The following is a 22138-nucleotide window of genomic DNA, read 5'->3' on the forward strand; positions in this document are numbered from 1 at the left end:
CGGGAAAAAAGCCGCCCTGGAGGACTCAGAAAAAGAAGTCCTCCAAGGTCCCGACTTTAAGAATCCTCCGCAGCCACGCCCCCTAGCAACCACCAATCGCGCATCCAATTCGACGCGACCCGACTTCCCCATGACTCTGTCCTCCCCTTTTTCTCCCCGTGAACTACTCTACCCATGTGCACCTAGGGCTCCCAGCCCCGTGTTATTTTTCGCCATTCGAGACAAGCTCTCTGGCTACATTTAACAGCGGGATCTGGATAGCTCCTACTACCCCCCCTTGCCACCCCTACCCAACAATTCCCTCAAATAACTCATAGACCACACCATTGTTTGGCATAAATAGCCGCAGCTCAATTTATTAATAAACAGGAATAATTTTGCATAAATTAACATTCACAAGCATTAACTTCCATATAACAAATCAGCAGCTCCTCCCGAGCTATCCGGTGTACCCATCAACACATTTTCCCTCGACCCCGCCATGAACAGCAAGAGTCTGAGGGGTGGCATGACCTCATGCCCCATTAACTGATTCAGTAGACCCCCGGGCACGGCTCCCCGCCGGCCCACCGCTCATCGCCGGATGAGCCCCAGCACCCAGTAGATCGGGAGACCCGCCACAGGACTGTAAACATACAGGCCCCCCCCCCAATAAAGGGAGCTGCGGCTGTCAACATAAGGCCAGAACCCTCTCACAACCCGATGAAAAATCATCAAGGAGAAGATCCCAACCCACTGCCGACAAATGAACCCCGTCCGTGTGAAACAAACCGGTGCAAGATATATCCATCCACTCATGCAACAATTGCAGACCCCCTTGACTAACTACCCACTTACCCACTTGTCTATTCAATTTCGACAATCCCCGGGTCCAACGCCTAGACGCCAGACAACGGGGGCGGGGCACTATATCTGACCACATCAATAAAACCCCAGGAAACCAACCCAAAACAACTCTGAGGTCGTCCCTGATGAGATTCACTAAGTCCTTTCCAGAACAGGCATCCACATCGTTCCCCCCAAGGTGCAACAACAGCAAATCAGGATGTCGAGGACGCGAACGAAGGCGCTCAAGCAACGTCAGCAATTGACTCCAGCGCATTCCTCGCTGACCCCACCAAGATACATGCAGTCCCCGATGACTGAGTCCCAAATGACGACCACCTGGACGGATAGCAGCTCTCTCCGCCGCCCAGTGTATATAGGAGTGGCCAACAATCCACAAGGAATAAGAACGATCACTGGAACCTGCAAGAAAAACAAGAACAACTAACCAACCAGAACACAAACAACCATCATACACCCGAGACCTTATGAAGCGCCCCGCCCCAAATTCAATACACAAGAAGACCCTTCTCGACGAATGTACCCTCGAAAAGCATCAGAAGCCCAACGCCCTAACCTCTGTATGCCCTCCCTAGACATGCCAGCCATACTTGCACTCGTAGCCGCTCCAATCCGAAAAGAATGAGTCCCGTAAGCAGTGGGGTTCTCTCCACAGCGACTCAATGCCAGACGTAACACCGCCTGAAACTGATACCGCGTAAGCAGAGCCCCTTGAGCGTGAACAAACAAGGCGGAACTCCCGACCGGACGAAGCTCCAAAAAAGCTCGCATCCGAGTAACCGGACACGAACGACAAGCAGCTACTGAATGCAAAACTACCCAATGCCCCCGTGCACTCTGATCTGTCTTGGAGCTCACTATAAGTAGCCGTACCATCGATGCCTGAAGCCGAACATGCTGAACCAACAGTCCTCGCGAACCTAAGCGAGCCAAAGGACTCACCAACAGCTCGCTCACCCGCAACGCACCAAAAAATGCGATGGTAAAAGCAGCCTGAAACAGACAAATTTCATAAGGCGAACTAGCCACCTCCACCAACGCATCCATTAACCGAAGGAGCAACTCATGCGTGATGGGCAACCGCGTGTCCCGAGGACAGGGGCGCACCCGCCCCATCGCTCGCAGCAAGCGCTGTACCAAAAATCCGGAAACGGGGCAAGCCCAACCCAACGCTCTGCAAAAGAATGAAAAGCCTGCTAAACGACTGCGAACCACACCTCTAGATGTATGAGCCTGAAACGACGACAACACGAAATCCGCTAACAAGGATTCGGCCACATCACCTGGGCACCAGCCACGCTCAGCCAAAAAAGTTGCCACCAAACGAAAACCCGCAGCATAATGGGACCACGTAGAATCCGCTACTGACAAGCGGAGCATTTCCCAGATTCCTTCCTGACCAGGTTCCATAAATGAGCTGGCATCGGCGAACCTTCCACCCGAGCATCCGGAGCCAACTGTCGAAACTGTAAAAAATTGAAACGAGACAAGGCATCAGCAATTCCATTCTGCAAACCTGGAACATGACGCGCCCGTATATACAAATTCAACCGCAAACAGCGCAATACGAGCTCTCGCATCAATGAATTTACCGCCAGACAACGCGCCGCTTGTTTATTAACTACTGCGACCACCCCCAAGTTATCGCACCAAAAAACGACCCGCCGATTACACAACACATCTGCCCACAACTCACAAGCCACCACGAGAGGAAACAACTCCAATAACGTGATATTTTTAGTAATACCCGAGCTTACCCATTCCGCCGGCCACCGTTCTGCACACCAGGCACCGCGACAGAAAAGACCAAAACCTACGCCTCCCGCAGCATCAGAGTACAACTCCAAATCCAAACTAGACACTGAAGGCGCCTGAATAGGCACCGTTCCATTAAATTCATGTAAGAAACATACCCACATACGCAAGTCCGCACGAACCCCAGCCGAAAGTCGTAAAAAATGTCTACGGTCACACACCCCAGAAGTGGCCGCCGCCAGCCTCCGGGAAAACGCACGACCCATAGGTAACACTCTACAAGCGAAATTAAGTGAGCCCAGCAAAGACTGAACAATATGCAAAGTCGATTTAGGAGCCACCAACACCCGCTCAATGAGCTCCACCAACTGTCGAACTTTCATCTCCGGAAGACGTGTAACCATGGCTTCCGTGTCTAGCTCTATCCCCAAAAACACTAAAGAGGTAACCGGACCCTCGGATTTGTCCCCCGCTAACGGAACACCAAACTCAGCTGACAATTCCTCAAAAGCTCGCTTTAAATTCCCACAAACCATGCTGCCACCTGCACCCACAAATAAGAAGTCATCCAAATAGTGTACCACTGAAGCAATCCCTTCCCGCTGCACTAATACCCAATGCAAGAACGAACTGAACTTTTCAAAATACGCACACGAAATGGAACAACCCATCGGCAGACAACGATCATAAAAGTACAAACCGTCAAACCGAAAACCCAACAATGGAAACGACTGTGGATGAATCGGCAACAACCGAAAGGCCGATTCGATATCAACTTTAGCCAAAAGGGCTCCTCGTCCTGCCTCCACTATCAACCGCAACGCACAGTCAAAGGATGCATACCGAACAGAACACAAGTCTCGTGGAATGCCTTCATTAACTGAATGACCTAAAGGTCGAGACAAGTTATGGATAAGACGAAACTGCCCAGGCACCTTTTTAGGAATCACCGCCAAAGGCGAAATAATCATCTGAGCAAAAGGAGGCTCCCTAAAAGGACCGGCAATACGCCCTAACCGCATTTCCTCCGATAACTTGGCTTGAACAACGCACCGCAACTGAAAAACCGAGGAGGCATTCTGAACCCGCCCCCTAACCAAAGACCCCTGAAAAGGAATAACAAAACCGGAAGTAAAACCCGCTTCTAAAAAGGCAGCCGCCTCTGGTGGCTTAAACTTTCTAAGCCAAGGACGCATCGCCCCAATACGAATAGGAGTCGGTAACCACACCCCAATATCACTTCCCTGTTCCCCCTGGAGCACCGCCACTCCTCTTTGGACACTTGGGGGCTGCATGCGCCTGTCCACAGACGGAGCAGGCATGTCTAAATTTACAGTCGGTGAAAGGGCAGCTGGACTTATTAAATTTCCAACACACGTCCGACCCAGCAGCGGACTCTCCACCGACTCCCCCTCGAAAAGGCCGCCCTCCGCTAGCGGAGCCGGGAGCAACCTTACTAACCTGATTAGTCAAAGACTTAGACGCCATGTGAGTGAGCCACAGATTCACATCCTGGGTACCCCACGACATAAACCTGTTCTCCTCCATTTTGTCTCGAAAAGCCTCGTCATAATTTAACCAGGCCCAACCGCCAAACCTCTGATACGAATCCAAAACCGAATCAACATAGGACAACAATAAACCATAGTCCTGTGGATTTGCTCTCCCCCAAACGCTTGCCAGCCGCAAAAAGGCCCGCACCCAATTAAGAATTGACCGCGCCACTGGGAAAGGTTTCGTCTCCTTTCGATCTTTCTTGGATTTTTTAGAACCCCGTCTGTGAGCCCTGCCCTCTAACAAACGAAAGATATCTACGCAAGACCGCCGTCGTATCTTTCGACGCAAAGACCGAGGCACCCGTTCCCAAAGCTCGGACAAAGCAACTAAGGCAGGAGCCCCACGTACACCACTCGAAGAACCCGAAAAATCACCACCCGCAGAAATCTCACCCCCGCCTGCATGCGCTTTAGACAATGCGGACGAAGTGGACGAAGTCGACGAAGAAGACCCCGTCGACGATGAAGACGACTCGCCCCGCCGCCTTCTACGCTTGCCTTTTTTCCCCCGCGCTTTACCCGCAAGAGCAGCCTGAGCAGGCGCCACATTACCCTGTGTAGAAGATCCTTGGTCTCCAACTCCACTGGAAGAGATGCCGCTGACAGCAGTCCCACTCAACGAAACAGGTCCTGAAGCCGAGACGCCCCGAACAGCAACCCCAGGCAAGGAAGACGAAAGATGAGAAGGTCCCGCAGCGCCACCGCCAGCAGCTACCATACCACCGAGCGCCGAGCTGCGCTCCGATCCAGAACCACCAGGCCGCTCCGATGTACCTGCAGCTCCCACGTCCAATACGCCAGGATCACGACCACCAGGAAGAAAAGCAGGCACCTGCGGAGACCAAGAAAACAAAGAGGCAGGACCAGGCAAAATACTCCCAGCAACACCCATAGGGACTCCCCAGCTGGCACCAAAACTGCAACTGGGCACAGGACCCATCGCCATAGGGCCAACGGAACTCCCCCCCCATTGAGAAACTGAGGGCCCAACTCCGCTAACGGAAGACCCAGGACCCCAGGAAGGAGAACCCCAACCCGGACCCCAACCCCCAGGAAAAACCCCAGCCCAAGACAAAGGCACTCCCCCTACAGGAGCAGCCCCTTGGCTGAAACAATCCAGCCCTCTACCCACATTAAAAACATGTGGAGACCCACAGGGTTCTGAATTACCCATCCCGCGAATCCCACTAGCAGCAGCCACATCCCGAATTGGTCCCAAACCCCCTTCAGCTCCTATATGAGCCGAAGAAGCAGCATCCCTGGACACCGAAACCCTCCCACTCAATTCCAACGGCGCAGAGACGACACATGGCGCCTCAGGCAAAAAAGCCGTTACTGAAGCCCCGCCCACGCGCGAAACAGACGAGCTGCGGCCGGCCGAAACAGCCCCACACGGGCTGGACGACGACACCGCCTGCAATCTAGCCTTACCCCCTGAAACCCCTACTGAGCCCGCGCTCCCCCGAGTCCCTTCCAAACCGGCTATGGCCATAGCCGACAACGCGGCAGTTTTTGAACGGCGCACCGGCCGAACCCTCTCCTCTCCAGTGCCCCGACCCACCTGCTGCGCTGGCTCATCAGAAAACGAGTCGCCAGCAAGGATGGAGATTTCAGCGACGTCTCCCTCTGCACCGACCTCCAACAAACCGCCAGACTCCATGACGCCCCGCACAGTCGAGCAAGACCCAGCACCTCACCAGCAACCGCCGACGCGAATCAACACCAGCGCTCAGCAACCGCCGCAAAAAAGCCGCCCTGGAGGACTCAGAAAAAGAAGTCCTCCAAGGTCCCGACTTTAAGAATCCTCCGCAGCCACGCCCCCTAGCAACCACCAATCGCGCATCCAATTCGACGCGACCCGACTTCCCCATGACTCTGTCCTCCCCTTTTTCTCCCCGTGAACTACTCTACCCATGGGCACCTAGGGCTCCCAGCCCCGTGTTATTTTTCGCCATTCGAGACAAGCTCTCTGGCTACATTTTCCTTCAGTAGGGCTTTGACACGCAACTCCTGATTGGTGAAGCCCGACTTTAGCGATGGAAGAGGCAGTCGGAGTATACTGTGAGTGATTTCCTTCACTCGCCGGCACTCTGGCTGCCCTCTCCTGTCCAGTCGGAAAATACTGTGAATGACTGGGACCGCGAATCACTGACTGCGAATGACTGGGGGAGCACTGTAATTCGTTTTCTATCCCGCTTTCCCCAAAGAGCTCAGAACGGGTTACAGGTTAAACATACTTATGGCTAGATTCACTAAGCAAACCGATTGTGTACCAACCCGATTTCCCTCCAACCTGATTCACTAACCTCTGTCCCGATCATCCTCCGATCTGCGCATGCAAATAAGGGGGAAAGGCATTCAAATGTAGGCAGGCAGCGATTCACTTAAAAAAAACAACAACCTGCAACGCCGACTGGGCTGGCTGATCAACAAACAAGCAACTGCTGGGGACCAGTCATTCACGTCATTTCCGACTGCATCTCCTGCTCTCTGCCCCGACTCTCCAGCTCTCTCTGCCCCGACTCTCCAGCTCTCTCTGCCCCGACTTTCTAGCTCTCTCTGCCCCGACTCTCCAGCTCTCTCTGCCCCGACTTTCTAGCTCTCTCTGCCCCGACTCTCCAGCTCTCTCTGTCCCGACTCTCCAGCTCTCTCTGCCCCGACTCTCCAGCTCTCTCTGCCCCGACTTTCCAGCTCTCTCTGCCCCGACTCTCCAGCTCTCTCTGCCCCGACTTTCCAGCTCTCTCTGCCCCGACTTTCCAGCTCTCTCTGCCCCGACTTTCCAGCTCTCTCTGCCCCGACTCTCCAGCTCTCTCTGCCCCGACTTTCCAGCTCTCTCTGCCCCGACTCTCCAGCTCTCTCTGCCCCGACTCTCCAGCTCTCTCTGCCCCGACTTTCCAGCTCTCTCTGCCCCGACTCTCCAGCTCTCTCTGCCCCGACTTTCTAGCTCTCTGCCCCCGACTCTCCTGCTCTCTGCCCCGACCGCTGCCCAGATTATGTCCCGCCCTTCCCCCGCAGTGTGAGCCCGTGGTTTTAACCCGTGGGTTTAAAGCGGGTTAAAACCATGGGCTCGCTAAAAAGTTAAAAGTAAAATTTTTTAATAAAAAGGTTGCTGCTCTCCAACGGATGCGCAGACCATCTACAGATGGTCTGCGCATGCATGGGGATTGCTATAGTGCGATCCAGGCAGTCGGTTGGAGGTGTGATTCTGATCGCCCTCATGCAAGTGAATCAGCCCCCCAGACACTGATTAGATCACTCACGGATCGGATCCGTGCCCTTAGTGAATCTGGACCTTAATGTACAGTTACAGTTAACAGGTTATGATGTAACATAAATTCAATACAAATTTTACGATACAAGTTTTTATCCTAACTTGACACATACTAGGGATCTAACACCAATACCGTATTTCCCCATGTATAGGCCGCCCCTTTGTATAGGCCGCAGTAAACGCCAATTTACGTTTTAAAATTCATAGATAAGCCGCCCTATGTTACTAGCCATGGTTTTAAAACATAAATCGGCCTATAAAATGGGGCGTCCTATACATCATCCTCCTCAGGAAGCGGCACGGGGCGACGCTTGAGATCGCAAACATTGCTCCTGCCCTGCACAGCGTGATTGGAAGAAGGCAGCCGGCGCAGCCGTCCAGAAAGTATTTAACGGCGAGGGAGGTATTTCAAGGAGAGGGGGATGATGTATAGGCCACCCCATTTAAGCAAGCTGCACCCACCAGGCCGGTTTGCAAAACCCATGTATAGGCTGTGGCCTATACATGGGGAAATATGGTATACATAATATGCCATTTACAGGTTAAATTTGCCATAGTTACAGTGCAAGATTTTTTGATGCAAGTTTTTATCCTAACGTGACACATACCAGGATCTAGAACCAATATACATTTCTTTGTAATCCTTTGGTTATGGTATTTCTTACCTTCAAAATAATATTGGAACATTCACTGGCATTTATGGACAGACTTTTACTTCCTTATACTACTTCAAGACTACTTCAATCCACCCAACAAAACCTTCTTTTAATTCCTTCCATCCGCCAGATAGTTATATGATACTACTCGTAAAACTATTTTTTCAGCTGTGGCACCTACTTTATGGAATGCCCTTCCCAATAATCTTAGACAGGAAACTGCATTTCTAAGGGGTTCTTTTATTAAGGTGTGCTAACTGATTTAGTGCATGCTAAGTGCTAAGATGCCCATAGGAATAAATTAATAATAATAATAATAATAATAACAACTTTATTCTTCTATGCCGCCATAGTCAGATAACTTCTAGGCGGTTCACATCGAAGAGGGCTGGACAATCAGCAAATTACACTTCTCTCCACTACACAGAAAGTTTAACCAACAATGCAACTGGGAGCCAAATCTTTGTAAACTGTGCATAAACCTAGAGGGATTAGAGATAGGGTTTAATCCAACTCACTACTCAGCAAAAGTAACCATTCTGGAAAGATGTAAACATATCTACTAAAAAAAAAGGTGCTGGTCCATTTTGTTCTATCAATATCCATGCTGTTGTATTTATTTTAAATGGGGTTTAATTTTTTAGTATGAGTTGCTAAGTACTTTTGCAATCTTACTGACAGCCATATTTCAGACTTCCTAAGCATACAGCGATTGGGTATGTGGAGGAGGAAGAGGAGGAATTGCTATCTGAAGCTCATTTTCTAATGAACTCTGATCACTTCTTCGCTTTGCCTTGAGCAGCCACAGCCTCCATGGCCTTACGGTCGGTCTCCTCATCCCCCAGGAACTGCATAGGCTTAATGGGCTTGAGGTTCTTGTCCAGTTAGTTGGCAGGTTGAGTTCCATGATCGCTTCTTCTGACATACCCTCCAAGTGCTTAACAATCCCTCGTAGGCTGTTGCCATGAGCTACAATCAGAACTCTCTTTCCCTCTTTGATCTGTGGGACAATTTCCTCATTCCAGAAAGGGAGCGCCCTGGCAATAGTGTCCTTCAGACTCTCACAGGTTGGCAGCTGGTCCTCTGTCAGGTCTGCATAACGACGGTCCTGGCTAATTTCGCTGTAGAAGGCATGATCAGTGTCCATGGGTGGTGGAGGAATGTCATAGGAGTGTCTCCAGATCTTCACCTGCTCTTCTCCATGCTTGGCTGCTGTCTCGGCTTTGTTGAGGCCTGTCAGACCACCATAGTGCCTCTCGTTCAGGCGCCAAGTTCGCACAACAGGCAGCCACATCTGATCAATGGTATCCAGTGCCAACCAGATAACGGATGTCTTTGCATTTAGTGTGTGCTAATCTGTAGCGCGTGCTAAATCGGTTAGCTAAAAGAACCCCTAAATGTAAATCAAATCTTTTTTTTTTTAATTTAAGTATTTTTATAGATTTCAATATTATATCAAGTAAACTTGTACAGAAAGCAAATTTAACCACACCATATTACAATCATATACGTCCACACTTAACAATGTTAAGTAGATTACAAAATAAACTATTATGATAAAATTAGCTCAAGTCCTCATTTTTGGATCCAAGAATTAATTGTGAGAAAACATAAAGAAAACAATCAAAGAAGTAATGCTGTTTCTTTAGATCGGGAAGGAACTTACTATTTTCTTTAGAGCTCAACCTTGAGTTTTTTCCTTGTCCAGACGGGACATCGCCAGAAAATTGGTCAGATGTTGGGGTTCAAAGAATACATATTTAATTGAATGGTAACAGACAATGCACTTACAAATAAAATGTAGCCCCTAATGAGATGATCCCCCCGGTTTCAAAAGAAGGAAATCACGTCTACGTTTTTGCGTTTCCCTTGTAACATCAGGGAACATTTGGATTTTACAACCAAGAAATTCCTTTTGTTTAAATAGTCTCAATAACCAAGATTTATCAATAGAAAGAGCCAAAGTAGCTACTAATGTTGCAGGTGTTACCACTTCCTTGTCTGACTTGTCCAAAATCTCAATAATATTCAATAGTTGTCATTCAGTGGGCTCAGGTTGCTGTTGATGCAGAGTTTTACTGGGGAGATAATAAACTTGAGCAAAAGGTGGAAGATTACCTTCCGGTAAATCAAATCTTAAGACGTTTTTGTTTAACGATGCTTTTGAGGTTTAAGTTGAGTTGTTTTTAAGCTTAGTCGTACTCTTTTCTATTACCCCTTACCCCCTTATTCACTCCTTTATCCTTTGTATCTAGTAGTGTTATATTGTTCTCTGTTCAGTCTCCTTTTTTTTATATACAGTATTACCTTTAATGTATAATTGTTAATTTTAATGTAAACCATTTAGATTCTGAGATAGGCGGTATATCAAATAATAGTGCCAAGCATGTGCATATAAGCCAGGGATCTCAAAGGCCCTCCTTGAGGGCCGCAATCCAGTCGGGTTTTCAGGATTTCCTCAATGAATATGCATTGAAAGCAGTGCATGCACATAGATCTCATGCATATTCATTGGGGAAATCCTGAAAACCCGACTGGATTGCGGCCCTCAAGGAGGGACTTTGAGACCCCTGATATAAACCAATTAATAGCACCAGTCCCACACACGAATGTAAACATTGGTGCACAGTTGGCTCATAACAGAGTTTCCTTTCACGATTATAAGCCCTTTGGGACAGGAATATACAGTACCTAGTGTATCGTAAATGTTACTTGCCTTGAGCTCTCAATAAGCAAAATAAAAATAATTTGTACTTTTTGGAATTCTGCCATGTACTCGTGACTTTGATCGGCCACTGTTAGAAACAGATATTGGACTTGATGAACCCAAGGGGAGTCTTTACTATTCCCAGAGATTGTAGATTGATCTTAGTGGAGAACATCTTTGTTGAGAGCATCAATATCACTAGGTGCTCTTCTGACAGTGGCAGCAGTTGTTCAGTCACAAAAATGCAGACTGAAAAAAAAAAATTGACCTCAATGACGTTGACTAATCTTGATGAAAGCCAGAAAACGCCTACATTCACAGCCAAGTTTAGAAGGAGAGAAAGGAGCTGTCTGCTTGCCAAACTCACTTATTCATCGAGCACACACTGGAAGAGTATTTAAAACCTCCACCGTGCAACTTAAACTCTGGAACAATTGGTAGGCAGGGAGTGTGCCAACCCATTTTAATGTTTAGCTTTTTTGGGGGGGGGAGGGGGAGGGTGGCGGGGGTTATGAAACTCCAGTGGTTTAGTTTTGAATCCAGTTTGGGAAGTTAAATTATGAGTTACTCCCTTTAAATAACTTAAATGTTTTTCACATCCAGGATCAGTTTTACTGAGCTTTTTGTTTGTTGCAGAGTTTTATAAGAAAGAAGTTTCCAGGAAGGGAGAACATGAAGTCATGACCTGAAGTCAGTGTCAGGCTGTTTGAGGCCCTTTTAATAAACTGCTAATAATTTAGCACATGCATCAATGCTCCCTCTAAGGATTGGCTGGGTGCGTGCAAGTTTTTTCTCTTGTGCGTGACAAGTTCTAAAATAATTTTAGGAATTCTAAGAGCGTTGGCGCATTTATCTTGCCAGCCCATGGAGGAAACCTCTACTGCAGCTTTGTAAAAGCCAGCGCAAATTATTGTTGTTTCGATAAGTTTTTTATTTTTATTTTATAAACAAATCAAAGGAACAGTGATGGATTGCACTATGGCTCCATCTATAGCAAATTTATGTATGGCTGAGTTTGTAAAGAAGTTCATATCAAATCATGGACCAACAGCTATTATATATTCCATCTTTAAGGATAATTGGTCCAAAGCATCTAGAAATTTTTTCTGTCACAGCTCCTCAGCTTTGGAACGCATTACCTTTTACATTTAAGAGAGGAGAAAATACTTGACCGATTTAAAGGCAAACTGAAATGTCACTTATTTAAGGATGCTTTTCCATCTTAACCCCTACTTATCTTTTAACAATTTTTATCCCTTTTTAAGACCTTCTCTCTCTCTTTACCCTTACCTAGCTGTTTTAATCTTACATGTCTCTCTGTCCTATAATGGTTGTATTTCTTCCCCATTTTCCTTTCATGTTCTAGTATGTTTGCTATCCCATATTTGATGTTTATTTATTATGTACTTGTGGTTTTAATCTGTTTTTTTTTTTTTTTTATATACCTGTACTTCGCCTAGAAATTTATTGATAAGCGATTATATCAAATTTTAATACAACTTGAAACATTGTTATATTGACCAACTATTGATCTGGAAAAGGTATATCGATAATTTTTGGTTTGGAGAGGTAGTAGAAAACAATTACTAGAATTTCACGATTGGGTTAATATCCTGGATGTTAATTTGAAACTTAGGTCTTCTTTTACTAAGGTGCGTTAGGGCCTTAACACGCGGAATAGCGCGCGCTAAATTGCCATGCGCGCTAGACCTTAACGCCAGCTTTGAGCTGGCGTTATTCTAGAAGCATACCATGCGGTGTAGTGCGCGATAATTTCATACGTGCACTAAAAACGCTAGTGCATCTTAGTAAAAGGAACCTTTAAACTTGAATGAAAAATAAATTCCTTTTTTAGATGTTCTATTAAAAAATGATAAAAGGAAAATACATGCCGGCATCTACAGGAAACAGACTGACCCTAAAGCGAATCGTACCATCTAGTCCAGGGGGTCTCAAAGTCCCTCCTTGAGGGCCGCAATCCAGTCGTTTTCAAGATTTCCCCAATGAATATGCATGAGATCTATGTGCATGCATTGCTTTCAATGCATATTCATTGGGGAAATTCTGAAAACCTGACTGGATTGCGGCCCTCAAGGAGGGACTTTGAGATTCCTGGCCTCTAGTCTGTTTTTAATAATAATAATAACTTTATTCTTCTATACTGCCATAATCAGACGACTTCTAGGCGGTTCTTACCGAAGAGTGCTGGACAATCAGCGAATTACAATATGCAAATTATTAAAATACAACATTTTACACAAGGGTGGACATATTAGCAGTATTAGATTTAGTGAAACTTCTGTTTAGGAGATAAATCTATTAAACAATGCAGTTTTTATTTCTTTCCTAAAGGCGCCGTAGGTCAGTCTAGCTCTATTAATGTAGTTGCCTAACCAAAATTGCTGTTTACTTGCTTGGTACATAAGAGTCCTATCCAAAAAGGATTTGTATTTACAGCCAGTAATGCTTGGGTATGCAAATGGATTACAGTTTCTGGTTATCCTTGTAGGACTATATAACATGAGATGAGATAGAAGGTAGGTGGGAGCTAGTCCCCAAACCAGCTTGAAACAAACGCAAGAAAACTTAAACATTATTCGTGCCTCCATTGGTAACCAGTGCAGCAGACTGTAGTAGGGACTAAAATGGTCGCCTTTTTTCAATCCAAATATCAAGCGGACAGCCGTGTTCTGAACAATTCTTAATTTCCTCACTGCTTTTTTTTTTTAGGTATGCCCAAATAGACGATGTTACAGTAGTCTAATGTAGATTGAGATGTCTGCCTTTGCTGAGAAGAATCAGAGCTGTTTCAATAAAACCACTTGTGGGTTCAGCTTCTAGTGATGCACGTTCTTTTCCTACTTGATGTATGTACGAGGGTAAATCAAAAATTAAAGGCAATTGTTAAATTACGTGATAACCGGAACCTAGCTAGTGAAATGCAATATATGTACTCGTACATTGCCTGTTGGGTAGTTCGTTCATGCACAGTGCAGCGTTCAGCCTTTAGTCGTGTGGCAGCCACGAGGTCAGAAACATGAACACTCCATTGCAAGATTGCACCATCGAAGAACAACGTGCAGTAGTGCGCTTTCTTTGGGCAGAGGGAGTGAAACCTGTGGAAATTCACTGTCGGGTGTTGATTCAGTAGGGACGTAGCACCATGAATCAATGAAAGGTTTATGAGTGGGTAAAAGCGGAAGAACAGGTGTAACCGAAGTCTGGTCGCCCATCAACATCATGCACACAAGAGCACAGATGCCTTGATTAGAAAAGACTGATGGATAACGATGTCTCAATTGGCTGCAATTTTGGATATCAGCTATGGATGTGCATTTGCCATAAAGCATGATGACGTGGGATAAAGGAATGTCTGCACACGATGGGTTCCCAAACAGCTTACTGATCTGCACAAGCAACAGCATGTGGAGGTTGCGACCCAGTTCCTGAGACGATATAAAGAAGATGTGAGCATTCTGGAGACATAGGCCATGAGACATAGGTGCATCACTGTGACCCGAGGAGCAAAAGACAAAGCATGATGAAGTAAAGGAAGTGGTGCTCACCTAGCTTCGGGAGCAGCCGAAAAGCTTCTTCTCTGCGGGAATGCAGAAGCTAGTTGAACGATACAACAAATGCATCGTCTTGCATGGGCACTATGTGAAAAAGTGATATGTTCAATTGCTCATTTACTTCTGTTAAAGTCATTAAATGTATTTGACTTTACTTTTTGATTTACCTTACTCCCTAGCAACTTACAACAGTGCATTGAACTACGATAGTTGCAGGTTTTATGAAGCTATTTTATAGTGATGCATAGCTGCCTATGTTGTCGTTGAAATATCGACCCAAAATAGGCAATCAATTATAAAAGGCTCCCTGTTACAAGCCGCATTAGGGTTTTTTACCGCTGGCTGCTGCAGTAAAAGCTCTGTCAGGGCTGATGTCAGAAGAAAGGCTTCCGGGTCAGCGGTGTGTGTGTGTGTGTGTGTTTCCCAGTTACCTCCTTATTCGAGCTGCACTTGCTCCTTCTGCCTTCAGCAGCACTTGTTGCAGGCAGTGGTTCACTCGCTGCATGTAGCTGACCTGGAAACCTTCTCTCCAACGTCAGAGCTGACGTCATAGCGAAGGCTTGTGGGTCAGCCATGTTTGGCGTGTAAACCATTGCCTGCAACCAGTGCCACTGGAGGCAGAAGGAGTGAGTGTGACTTGACCAAGTAAGGGGACATGATCTTTCTGGGACAAAGGGAGAAAGGAGGGGGAAAGGGGCACGTTTAGACATGGGAGGGGCATTATTTTGGGAAAAAGGCAGGGAGGGAGAGGGGGGACACGAACTTGACACAGAAAAGGAAGGAAGGGGACACAGAAGGGAGGGAGGAAGGGGGCACTAACTTGGGACATAAGAGGGAGGTAATAAAAAAGGAGAATTGTTGGGCATGAGTGTGTGAGTGAAAGAGAAAGAGATGGTGCACATGGGGAAAGGAAGAAAGAGGAAATTGGGCATAGAGAGAGGAGAGAGGTAGAGATGAATGGGGGAGAGAAGGATGAGAGAGATAAATGTTGGATATGGTGGTGGAGAGGGAACAGATGGACAGATTGAAGGGGATGCAAAGTGGAGGAATACTGGACATAGTGAAGGAGGAAGAGATGTGGCATGGTGCTGGAGAGGGGTGATAGAAGGAGAAATGGGCATGGGGCTGGTGGGTAGTGGTAAAAAAAATGCTGCACATGATCCGGGAGATGAGAGAGGGAGAAATGCTGCCAATAGGGGAGAAGCAGAGAGGAAGAAAAGTTGGATTCATTGAGTGACAAAGAGAGATGTTGGTTGGGGAAGGGAATGAGATCAGGAAAAGATGAAGCATGCAGGAGGCAGAAAGAAATAAATATTGGATGCACAGTCAGAAGGAAATGCAACCAGAGACTCATGAAATCACCAGACAACAAAGGTAGGAAAAATGATTTTATTTTCAGTTTAGTGATTGAAATGTGTCAGTTTTGAGAATTTATATCTTCTGTCTATATTTTGCACTATATTTGTCTATTTTTCTATAATTGTTACTGAGGTGACATTACATATTTTAAAGTCATCTGCCTTGACCTCTTTGAAAAATAACCCCCAAATATAAATGATATTTAAGATTTTCTCTGTGTACAGTATGCTTTGTGTTTTTTTATTTTATTTTGTGGTTACCATTATGTATTGTGTCATTAAATATATTTTATTGAGCAAATACAATCAAAATCAGAACCAAAAACAACAAGGTAGCTCAAAATTGTATACAAAACCATCAAACCCACCCTACCAACCCAACCCATCCCCCCACCCTCCCCCTCTCACTGATGCCAAACAAAGTAAGATAAGAGAATAATTCCCTAACAGTTCAAAAGGTGGCTACGAGCCACCGGAGATAGTGTAGACCAAAAGGGCTCCCAAATACGTTGGGAAGGCCCGTCCAGGCAAGGAAGAAATGTCTTGAACACCTCTCCGCTCCCAAGAAAGCAATGTAATCATGTGACTACGCCAAAGGGAATAGTCAGGAGCCTCCGCTTCCATCCACTTAAGCAAGATGCACTTGATAGCAACCACAGCCATCCAACGAAGAAATGCAGAGGCCCCAGGCCTACGGGGATGAAAATGCAAAGAAGCTCCAAATGAGTGGAAGAAATTGCATTACAATTAGTACTATTATTATGGGGTAGGGTCAGAGGCAGAGCTTGGGCGTGTCTGGGGCGGGGCCTGGGCAGGTCTGGGGTGGAGCTTGGGTGGGGGTACTCAGTTGATATTTGTTAGACTTAGGGGGTACTTGGCTTGAAGAAGTTGAAAAACACTGGTATAGAGGACATAGCATGTGAATTTGTAGCATGGTAAACGCAAAAAAGAATCCAAGTCTGCAGTGAATGTGATTTTGTCTACAGCTCTGCTACGAGACGAAACTCACCACTTTAGCTGCCTAATTTTGTTTCCACTAACACAAGCATTTGATTCTTCAGCATACTTTCCGTACATCCACTTTGGCTTTTTGAATAAAAATCCTGGGACCCCCCTGAGCAAGATGTTTCAATCGAAACACGGACCATGTTGGGTCCCCTTTTTTTGAAGCAAATGTGGATTTGTACTATCGAAAGCATATGTGGATTTGAACTGTCAATCGCTACTACACAGCATTTTATTGATTGAATAAAGCGCTTGCATCAAGTACATCGGTTCTGCAGTTTTCTTTTTTGTTTTTTTAGCATGGTAGACATAGTATGGCAGATATACCGTATTTCCCCGAAAATAAGACAGTGTCTTATATTTTGGGTCCAAAAAACACACTAGGGCTTATTTTCGGGGTTGTCTTATTTTTTTTCATGTATAGCAATCATCTATCCCTTCCTCTCCTCTACCCCAATTCTTCCTCTTTCCTTTCTCCCTCCCACACCATGTGAAACATCATTCCTCCCCTCTCACTCTTGTGCAGCAGAACCTCACCGACCCTCCCACCGTGAGACTGACATACCTCCGCTCTGAGGCCTCCTAAAGTAGCAGGGGTTGGGGTTGCTGAATTGACGAGTCTGGTTTTTTTTGGCGAATCGGGCAGCACTAGTGTCAGGGATGGAGTTAGGGAATGCCAGGGACATTCGGGGGGGGGGGGGGAGCTGTTTGTGGCTTCGGGGCTCGATCTTAACTAGGTCTTTTTTGGGGGGTAGGGCTTTTATTAGGAGCATCTTTAAAAATCATGCTAGGGCTTATTTTCGGGGTAGGTCTTATTTTTGGGGAAATGGGGTAGTAAGAAAGATACAATGTATAGTATACTAGAGTGGGAGTAAAAGGTGACAGGATGACAAACTGTGGCAAAGCATTGTATGACAAAAAAAAATGGTGTGGTCAGACGTAGTACATAGCACATGATACGGTGGGATCTTGCACAATGGAGGCTATATATTATACCACAGGAAGTGACCACAGGAGATTTGCCTTCCAGATGTTTTTCACTGCAGAATTGTGTTCAGAAGTATGTATGTTTGTGTATGTGCAAGTGTGTCAATGGTTGGCAAGATTGTCGAGACGGCTGACTGCTTTTTTTGCCCTGAATCTCTCGTAAACTATTATTGGGAATGGAAAGAAAGTGAAGCCGGTCTTAATTAAATTAGCCCTGCGTGCCTGCTTGCAGCAGATAACCAAACAGTTGATCAGCAGCGACTGATCTGTGGTTTAAAGAAAAGCTTCCTCTTTTCCTTGGTTTTGCACGCCAGCCGCAGTTTCAGTTGAAACCTACGTGTGTCTTCTGGTGCTCTGTGAAAGGTTAGCAGTGGCAGCCTTTTACTTGGGGATCCCAGCCTGAAGCATCTCGTCTTTTTTGATGTTTTTCCAAGCGCTCAGATCCTTACCAGGTTTGCAAATGCTGTTCGATACAAGGTGGTTTGGAATTAAAGGTGGCAACAGAGGAGGACTGCTAAGACTCTCTGGTTTCTTTTCACGTTGAGTGAAACCTGGTGACTTAAATCTGTTGCATTTAGAGTTTGGGGGGTGTGGGTGATAGTGTTACGGGTGGATACATATATACTACTTCAGTTGTAACTATACAGCATGCCACTAAGCATAGAAGCCAGTTCTGTGGGTGTCAGGGGTTGCTGAGCACACCCAATATTGAAGAAACCTCTTTGTAGTGTCCAGGGAGAGGTACCCCCCCCCCCAATCACTTTGAAATAATGATGCCTATAACACTAACCCCCTCTTTTACAAAGGTGCGATAAGCTTTTTAGCGCGCTAAACACTAACGCTTGCATGTTATCCTATGGACGCGTTAGCGCACACGTTGATTTAACGTGCGCTAAATCTGCGCTAAAATGCATATAGCGCCTTTGTAAAAGAGGGGGTTAGTGTTAAAGGCATCATTATTTCAAAATGATTGGGGGGTACCAAACACATTCATTCTTGGGGAACAATTGAACCAAAAGGGTTGAATAAGGAAATAGATTGGAATTTATTGTAATTTGAATCTGGTGTGTATTGGGGATATAAGGAGGAGTTTTGAAGAAAGAGGTATACCTGATTTTGGTTTCAGTTCGGTTGGATGAGATCCTGACCACGAGTTCTTAGCTCTATTGCTGTCAGATATGAGTTTGAAAGTGAAGATTTGGTATGTGGATATTTAATATGTGAATATTTATAATCATCTAATACTGATGTATATTGTATGAGTAGATATATTGGATGTGTTTGTAATTTGGTTTATGATTTAGTAGAAGAAAGTGGAGCCCTTTTAGTCGAAGCTCCTGAAGACGCTTATTAGGGAAACACGGACCAGTGTCGAGCTTGACTAACAGTGGTGAAACATTTATCGGCTGAACATTTGTGATCACCAGTATGGTTGTTATTGGATAATTCCATCTTTGAAAGCTAAAAGAAGAACTTTGACAGAATGGTATATTATCCTTCGAGTTCAAGATGGCCAATTATAACATCATGCTTGAAGTTTTTATGGTCACTAGAAGGGTTTTGTAATATGAATGAATGGGAGTATTGTTTTGGATTATGATATTGTTTTGAATTATTTTATTGAGTGATAAAGTGAAATTGAAATTGATAATAAACTGTGATATTTATTTATTATTTATATATTTATAGTTTAAATTGTGTAATGGCTTTTTCTGTCTTTAATAGTATTAATACTGATTGAAGCTATTTAATATTTTGAAAAGTTGGCTTTTTAAGTGATTCATTTAACTGATTCATTTAAGTTTTAAGATTTTACATTGGACTAGAACACCGCCAAGTGAAAAAATTAAGTGGGTAACATTCCCCAACCTCTTGTCTCATTATCTGTCCCTTTTTATTTGTTTTTGTAGTGTATTCAAGCCATTATTTTTCTCCTCCCTTTTTCAAATGTATTATTTTATTACAATCAGTACTAATTGTCTTGTTTTTTTGATTTTCAGCTTAACCTAATTTTTAACCCAATGTAAATCGCATAGGATTTGGATTTTGCGATCAAATCAAACATATTGTTGTAACTTCACTGGAAATGTCCAGTTAGCTCTTTTGTAATCCGCCTTGAACTGCAAGGTATAGGCGGAATAGAAGTCCGTAATGTAATGTAATATTAATAAACTTGAAACTTGTGAATAAATAGGTTTTGGCATCATAGCATATAATGCGCACCTTAGCATTTAGTATGTGCTAAATCGGTTAGCACGCTTTAGTAAAAGGACCTATAAGTGTCAGTAACTGAACAAAGATTATTTGATGAATGTCTGATGTAGTAAGCACTTAATTGCCATGCTGAATACTTCAATTCGGTGACGGGTCAAAAGTGCGCGAGGACAAAGGCGCGCCGATAACCGAGCACAGACAACTAAGCGCAGGGCTTAATCGCGCTGAAGAAAACCCGTATTTTAAAGGGTTCTGACGGGGGTGGTGTGGGGGGAACCCCCCCACTCTACTTAATAGGGATCGTGCTGCCATGTTGGGGTGGGGTGGGGGGTGTAACCCCCCACATTATACTGAAAACTTAACCTTTTCCCTAAAAAACAGGGAAAAAGTTAAGTTTCCAGTATAATGAGGGGGTTACAAGTTACAACCCCCCAAACCCCGCACAACGCCAGCGCGATCTCTATTAAGTAAAGTGGGGGGGGGGTTCCTACCAACACCCCCTGTCGGAGCCCTTTAAAATACGATTTTTTCTTCGGCGCGATGAAGTCCTGCGCTCAGTTGTCTGCGCTCGGTTGTCGGCGCGCCTTTGTCCTCGCGCGTTTTAGACTATGAACCCTTCAATTCTGATCTGTTTTTCTAGAAGAAAAAAATGCGTCCTTAAAGTTTGGATGTTGAAGAATGAATTGTACAGTTTTGGTTGTGTGCTGTTATTTCATTGTGCCTGCTCTCTTTTATTTCATAATGTTTGTACAGTGGAATTTGTACATATTATATGCAAGTAAAACTACAGTGGTGCCTCACACAACGAACTTAATTCGTTCCAGGAGCAAGTTTGTTATGCGAAAAGTTCGTTATGTGAAACGCGTTTTCCCATAACAATACATGTTAAAAAAAATAATTCGTTCTGCAGCATAAAATATGCTAAGATGACATAAAAAAAGATAAATTTGTCAAAATGGTGAAAATGGTGGTCTTGCTGAGGCCAAACTCTTTGACGAGGTCACACTGTTTTACCCCACATTCACTCCTTCTAATTATTTCCCGTTTCATTTCAACAGAAATCACCTTCCTGCTTTTTTTAGAAGCCATGATATATAAAAAGTATTGAGCTTATCTTAAAAGGACGACTGTATACAGTGAGAGAGGGCAGTTAAGCGCAGTGCCTGCGCGGAAGGATGCAATACATCGGCAGCTCGGGCGACTTCGTTGTGTGAAACGAAGTTCGTTGTGTGAAACGCGTTGTGTGAAACGAAGTTCGTTGTGTGAAACGAAGTTCGTTGTGTGAAACGAAGTTCGTTGTATGAATCAAGACATGAAGTTCGTTGTGTGCAGCGTTCGCTGTGCGAGGCGTTCGTTATGCGAGGCACCACTGTACTATCCTAACTCCCATTCACCATAAAATTACCTATGTCCATCCTATCATTCTCTCTGCAAGAACCCCTATATGTCCTTCCTGTCCAATTAGATTGTAACCTCTTCTGAGCAGGGATTGTATATTGCATGCTGATTGTACAGCGTTGCGTATGCTTTTCAGCGCTATAGAAATGATAGATAGTAGTAGCAGTATCTTCAGTAGGAAGGGGGTTTTGTTGTTTGAAAGTGAAAATGAAAGTTCATCCATTATAAGCCTTGACATTGCACAGCAAAAGTCAGAGGCTGGAATGATGCTTAACTAGAAGCTGATTGTGCTGTGAGTACTCGTATGTATCTTCGGGAAGGTGACGGGTCAAAAGCGCGTGAGGACAAAGGCGCGCCAACAACCGAGCACGGACAACTGAGCATAGGGCTTAATAGCGCCGAAGAAAACTCGTATTTTAAAGGGCTCTGACGGGGGTGTGGGGGGGAACCCCCCCTCTACTTAATAGGGATTGCGCTGCCTCACGCTGCCATGTTGGGGAGATGTGTGGGATGTAACCCCCCCACATTATACTGAAAACTTAACTTTTTCCCTAAAAAACAGGGGAAAAGTTAAGTTTCCAGTATAATGAGGGGGGTTACAACTCCCCAACCCCCCCAACACCAGCGCAATCTCTATTAAGTAAAGTGGGGGGGGGTTCCCCACCAACACCCCCTTTAAAATACGGTTTTTCTTCTGCATGATGAAGTCCTGCGCTTAGTTGTCCACGCTCGGTTGTCGGCGCGCCTTTGTCTTCGCACGCTTTAGACTATGAACCCTTCGGGAAGGGGTAAAATGCGGACCTCACGGATCTT

The 22138-nt window shown here is 45.4% G+C and overlaps 1 protein-coding gene and 1 pseudogene across 13 annotated transcripts in view; one reads left to right on the plus strand and one right to left on the minus strand.

The window, feature by feature from the left end:
* The window catches only part of NCOR2 (nuclear receptor corepressor 2), an 844184-nt gene that overhangs the window by 126399 nt on the left and 695647 nt on the right, over positions 1-22138 (plus strand). The gene's annotated exons all lie outside the window — the stretch shown is intronic.
* On the minus strand, positions 8861-9402 carry LOC117365371 (annotated as a pseudogene).

This window comes from Geotrypetes seraphini, chromosome 8 (assembly GCF_902459505.1).
Source record: "Geotrypetes seraphini chromosome 8, aGeoSer1.1, whole genome shotgun sequence".
Taxonomy (NCBI): Eukaryota; Metazoa; Chordata; class Amphibia; order Gymnophiona; family Dermophiidae; genus Geotrypetes; species Geotrypetes seraphini.